Source organism: Corapipo altera, unplaced genomic scaffold (assembly GCF_003945725.1).
Source record: "Corapipo altera isolate COAL_440 unplaced genomic scaffold, ASM394572v1 23, whole genome shotgun sequence".
NCBI classification, from domain to species: Eukaryota; Metazoa; Chordata; class Aves; order Passeriformes; family Pipridae; genus Corapipo; species Corapipo altera.
This window is the reverse complement of record NW_020884878.1, coordinates 12,869,996-12,876,549: the sequence shown is the minus strand read 5'-3', so window position 1 is coordinate 12,876,549 and position 6,554 is coordinate 12,869,996.

The following is a 6,554-nucleotide window of genomic DNA, read 5'->3' as shown; positions in this document are numbered from 1 at the left end:
CCTGCAAGTGCAGACCAGAGAAAAAATTTATCCTTTTCAGTAACTGCTTTGAGGGTTATTCTTTTTAATCTGCTAATGAAAGAGGTGTATTGTTCCTTGGGTTTGCAGAATTCCTGTGGGCATCATAATAACAGATCAATCTCAGAAATATAACCTTCAATTTTACATGAAACAAGGATAAGGCATCATTTCCACTCTTGATTGTGCTGACAGTACACATAATTAGCAAAGTGATTCCCAAAGAGAACAGAAGGCAGAGAGCTTGCAATGAGAAACATGCCGAATCCACAGATAAAAACAAGAAACGGATGGGCAATGTGTGCGGTAAAATATGCTTGGGTCTCAAGCAATGATGTATCATGTACTTGAGAAATGACATATGGCACTTGCCTACAACCCTGGCTGGCTAAATGCCCAGTGCAATGTGGATTATACATAATTGCTTCACACCAGTGAAAAGCCCCTTCTGCACATTATAAACATATTCATATTAAATCCTTACTAATGAGACAGAAGATAGTGACTCAAAAAAATAATTTTAGAGAGGAGTACAGTGCAGTACAATTGGTGCAACATTTTATGCAATATTATTACGTTGTCTATCTAAATAGCATATCTTGAGACATGGCAAAATAACAGATTCTGGTTTCATGCTCTCCATATAAATGTGTATTATCAAATAAACAAATTGCCCTTCTATATATTGTGCAGAAGCAAGTGATTGTTAAAATAATTCTTACTGGACACAAGACAAGACTCCTTAGCACTTGAGCAGGCCCACAGCACAGCCTTCTTCAAATGTTCTGCAGTGTGGAAAGAAGAAAATAGCCCAGTATAGTTACCTTATCAATTTAAACCAGAGCTGCTTCAGCCAAAAAAGAAAAACCCTGTTGTTCTCTACTTCTTACTGGTTTTTATTTCATTTTCAAAAGTAATCTATTCAGAGCTACTTACATGGCTGCAGCCACCTGCCAGCCTTGAGCTCCAATCAGAGGACCCCTGTCCATACCTCCTAAGCTAATTATGGGCCAGGCACACGAACTCTGTTTTATGCTACATGTTCTTGTCTAGGATATGTTCATTGTATGTTCTTATTTTTTTAAGATTCCTTCAGTGGCTTCTGGGGACATGGTGGAGCTCCAGCAGCAGGAGGACACAAGCTCCCAGCTCTGCTTGTTTAATGAAAAACACTTCCATCATCTCCTCACAGCATCAGCACTTCCTTACCTATAATTATGCTATTCAGTTCTTATTATAAAGTGCTAGAATTATAGAAACAGCTCATTTGAAATGTGCAGACTGCTTGCTTGTAAAACATTTGGCTCTGCCCTTGCAGGAATAAAGCTGTTTTATGCTCTAAATAAGGAGTAGGTTGCAATGCCCTGTTGCTACTCATTATCACCACACGAAACTAGCTATAATAAAAAGCACATGCTCCTTGAGTTAACTCCTGAATGGATTGGGCTCAAGTTCCCTGACACTTCAATTTCCACAGCTCAGCATGTGTGTTTGTGAGACATCCAGCAAGATGGCAGGAGGGGTAGAACAGATGTCTGTCACTTGTCAACAGGAACCAATCACAGCAAGGTCACTGGATTTTTTTATCCAAATTTCTTGAATTGCTTTCATAAACTGTACCCTCTGACTTTCATTATATATTCACTTGCAGCCTTTGTTGCTTGTCTGCTGTTCCTGGTATACATCTGGGTGTTGTCAGGGTCCATAAATCTGTCTGACTAATGCCAACTGTTACCCACAGGAATTCCAAAACTCGACATCATTAGATTCAGATGTATCAGGAAAATAATCTGATCCTATTTCCAGAAAAGTCTACCTAATTTCTGTCATGGATGTCAAGGGCAACAAGTCACCTGGAGAAGCCAATCACTGGTTTGTAAACATGTATTTGAAGCCAAGTTTTTTGGTTTGATTTTTTTTTCAGGAAGTCTCAGTTCCTTAATGCCTTCTTATTGTGACTTCCAAAAACCTCAAAGCAATGATTATCAGCTTATTTACATCTTCAACATACAGGGCAGCTATGACTGAATTCTCACTGCTTTATTGGGAAGCCATTAATTTTCTTAATCCAGTTCTGCAGATAAAGAAACTGAGGCACAAAGCTGGTCAACTTTATCATGTGTATTTAGTTTGTTAGATTTCTCAAGATTTGCTCATTATGCTCTTGAGACTTTAGTCCTTTGACAATCTTACAATATTTTTTATTTCAACATCTTCAGAAATATTTTGAGGTTTTCTAATCAGTTCTTGAACAGAAATAGTCTCTCAAATGCACCAGTGCATCTGCATCTGATGAATACATTTTCAAAATGTCCATGAGCAGCAGGCAGTTAAATAAACCAGAGACAATAAATAAAACTTTCCATAGATGGACCAAATTTATTTGATGTCTTAAACACTTTACAAATATGGACAAGTGAAATGTTCCTCTTTTTAGAAATGGAGAAACCAAGGCATAAACCGATTAAAAAAAAAATAGACAAAGAAGCAGAAAAACGTGGACGAAAGCCCAGATTTCCTGATTTTCATCCCATTAGCCATTCAGTGCACTAAGTCAGAACAGCTAGACTGAATTCTGATCTGGCTCTTAGATGTTAATACATATGCAGAAGCATTTGAAATTTTCAGGCCTTTTTAATAAATTTGAATAAACAAGTAGCATATAAAAGCTATCTTTTGTAGTAATACAGCTAATACTGCTGTCTCTTACAGATCATCTTTGAAAATTTCTACCAGTATTACGTCAAATGAACAAACAGTAAGAGGGCCATGTTAAGCAGTGCACACCATGCTGTGAAACTTTTAAACCATGATTTACCTTTCTATTCTTCATGGTCCCAATTTAATAATCCCAGTATTGAGAAATGTTGGCAAATGCTTAATCATCTGCATTTATAACATTGCAGATTCAATGTGCACATGCGTGTGTACACACACACACACACTCAAAGCTGAGACCCATGCCAGTTTCCAGATGAAGAGCTATCAGTTTGATGAAGACTCACACTAGTAGAGAAGCTGCACGTGCCTCGGACACTTCGAGGTACCTGAGCTCAATAAATATGTTGACCAGGTCTTTTACAATGCCATTTTATTTTTTTTCCCACTGAATGGAGAACAAAACAGACAGGTCAGACAAGTGAGTGACTGCTGCTGATTCTGGCTTCACTTGTCACTGAAAGACAGTGACAAGTTCTGCTCTCTGAACTTTATGCAGGACTGTGAAAAATGTGGATGGCTGCTTCTACGTGTGATGGACTTTTTAGTCCCACTTTGTATCACACCAACTAATGTTTGATTGCTTTCTTTATACTCATTCTGTGAACTCTGCCACTTTGAGAAACAGAACATTATATGCAAGAAAACACTGAGAGATTTTTATCATGGACACTGAAAATGTCCAGCTTTCAAAAGGATTCATGATAAATACAAAACCCACATAGTGTATCTTGCACATAGGCAAGATATTGGCCAAATGGTAGTAAATAAAGGAAATCTGAGAAGCCTTCTTTTCAAGCATGCCAAGTTGTTCAAGTGCATATAAAATTTTATTTCTTTATGGCCAATTGATATGCAAAAAGCAGCTCAATCTATGACCTATTCATCCTTTCTATGACTAGATTTGTTTTTATTCTTGTATGAAAGGCAGTTAACTGCTGTATTTTAAATATCTGTTTACTTAACACAACCCTGGAACATTGAGACAAATTCTAGGAAAAAGACAAGTCACAATTACTGATAATATGGGATAAAATGTCACCAAAAAAATTGCAAAAAAAGTAAATTTTGGGAGAAGGGGCCTTCCAAAATCAAATCATGAAGCCTGAAGCCCTAACAGAAATATCTGGAAATTCATGACTTTCAGCCCAAAAAACCAAATTTTTATTCCCTTTTCTTTTTTTTAACTTGAATTTTGCTGATCTCTTTTATACCAAATTACCATTCAAGATGCTACAAAAAGTCCCCATGGAGAGAGAGCCTGGACCATTACATTTATATAAATTAAGTTCACCATGACTTGGGATAAATCAGGGCATGACACACTCTGCAGAAAGCAAAGCAGTCATCTGGAGTACCAGCTTAGCTGCGTGAATCATCCAGGCCATCTTGGGAAATCCACACAACAGTTTCATCTCCACTTCTGCATTTACCAGAAATATGATATACAACTTTAAATGTATGTCAGTCAAATCCAATCTTTTTTTCATTGTCCCTTACCAAAAAAAATTTCTTTCCTGATATCTTTGAATAATTGTCATTGCTGGAGTTCTTGGTGAACCTGTTGTTCCTTGCAGAAAGGCAGAAAGAAGAAAAGCTGTAGATGATCCACAAACAGCATCAATAGTATGGTCCTTTAAGCTCTTTGTTCCTCATCTTATGTTTAGTGCCATTTCTGTGTCTTTATATGAAACTGTACTAGATTTACACCATTAAAAAATGTACTTTGAGTATTTTAACAGAGGCGATAGGATGTTAGATTATGTGTGTATTTATATAAAAATACCCAGCATTGCTTGTGCCTAAGCTGCACTGAAAATTACTAGAGAAAATTCATCCAAATCAAGGGGTATTTTTCCTCTGTGTCCTTGTGATTACCAGAATATGACTACTTGAGTAAGAGGTGTCTTCTGACTACTGATGTTTTTACAATTAGAGCTGAATTCCATCAAAATGCAGAATTCAAACTGAAATACTATTGTTGTACTTTAGTCCACAAGACTTTGGGGTGTTCAAGACCAAGACTCAGATATTGGGAATGCAGATTTACCTCTGTAAGAGACTGGAACCTGATTAGTAGGAGAGCTGCATTCACAGGTTGCTGCTTTCTGACTTCAGAGAAGTAGCAACATCTCAGAAACTATGCAGCAGAATCTGCTCTTTTCTATTTACTTGGCAACTCTCTAGTAGGCATGGGTGGACTCCCAAAAAATGACCAGTCAAAGATCAAGGCAATTAGTAACTCCATCTGTTCCCCCACTCTCGGTGGCAGCCCAACATGCCTCACTCCAGGATGCCCCTTGGGTATTAGAAGTTCAAACTTTTGTAGATGGCATAAACTAAGAAAAAATTTAAATTTAAGAGCACCGAAGTGAAAAGTACATGGAGGAATCAACTGGGCTTGGGGGTTTGAAATGAGATGTTGATATATTTTATGTGGATATGCAAGTTAACATTGGGCCCAGTCCTGCAGAACAAACTGTTTTTCCATGATACAGGGAGATCTCTCTGCATGTAAGGCATGGAAGAGCACTCTCAGATGAGATTTATGTTGGCCTTTCTTGTAAAAAGAAATATCCAGTTGCATTTCATATATTGTTAAGAAAATCCAGTGTGAGCTGGAAGTGAGACTGACAGGACACAGTGGGGTGCAGGCATAGCTGACACATCCCTGTGGTGTGAGATGCCCCAGAGCAGTAGGACAGAGCCTGGCAGCCTGGGCTGATCCCATTGCCCCAGCCAGAGGCAGGACATCAGGAGCAGCAGGAGCAGGCCCAGCTTAACAGGGCCCATGGCGGAGCAGGGCAGGGCTGTGGGGAGCTGGAGACCAGCCCTGCTGTGGCAGCACTAGGACAGGGGTTGATGGGGTTGATGGAGGGCTGACGTGCTGTGGCTGAGGTGGGTGAGACCCTAAACTGGGCAGGCTGAGACCTGTAAGGCCTATTAATGCCCTGACAAAGAGTTCCTCATCCATGTCTGCCTGTTCCTTAATCCAGCGCTCCATCTTCAGGAGCAGGAAATGCGGGACAGTGTGTGCTTAACTGAAGAGTTCAGGCATAGGGACCCCGAACTTGGGTCAATCAGAGCTCCACCCAACCCATTCCTGTATCAGGCAAACATGCAGTACAAGTTCGAATCATGGTAATGATGAAAGCAACTGAGTTGGGATTTCAACAAGGTCACTGAAATATTCCAAACAAGATTTAGGGTGGATACTAAATACGTAGTTATTATGTAATGTCTTTCATACACAATTCTCCCTTCCTCATGGCAAGGAGATTTCCACCTTGCCATTACCCTTGTCCAAGGCCAGGATAAACCTATCATGCTGCAGCTAATGGATAGTTTCAAATTCTTTGACTTTAAAATTTAATGAACCACCTACTCTTTCACAACAGTAATTGTTTTCCACATATTGCTTATTCATAAAATATGTATCTAATCCTGACTCTTCACTTCCTATTTACTCTAGTGAACAGATCCTCTGTTCTGCACAGGCAGCCCTGTCACCACACTTTAGGTCCGGGGACATGTGCAAAAACCTTTGTACAATAATTATGTGAAGTTAGTGGGGTAGAAGAAAATGTTATCAGCAATTATCTCTTGCTCCAGAGGATGTGAGGAGAATATAAATAAATCCAGACACCGCAAAAGCTTTGCTGCAAGCTATGCGATTAAAGTATTTCAGATTCCTACAAGTCTATTTAAAGCAACTTAAATCTTTTTGATGGCCAATAGTTCACTCCAGCCTAGCTGCTTGCACAGGCTAAGCTTCCCTAACACACTGCACAGAGTGCACAGGAAAATGGCTTCAGCTC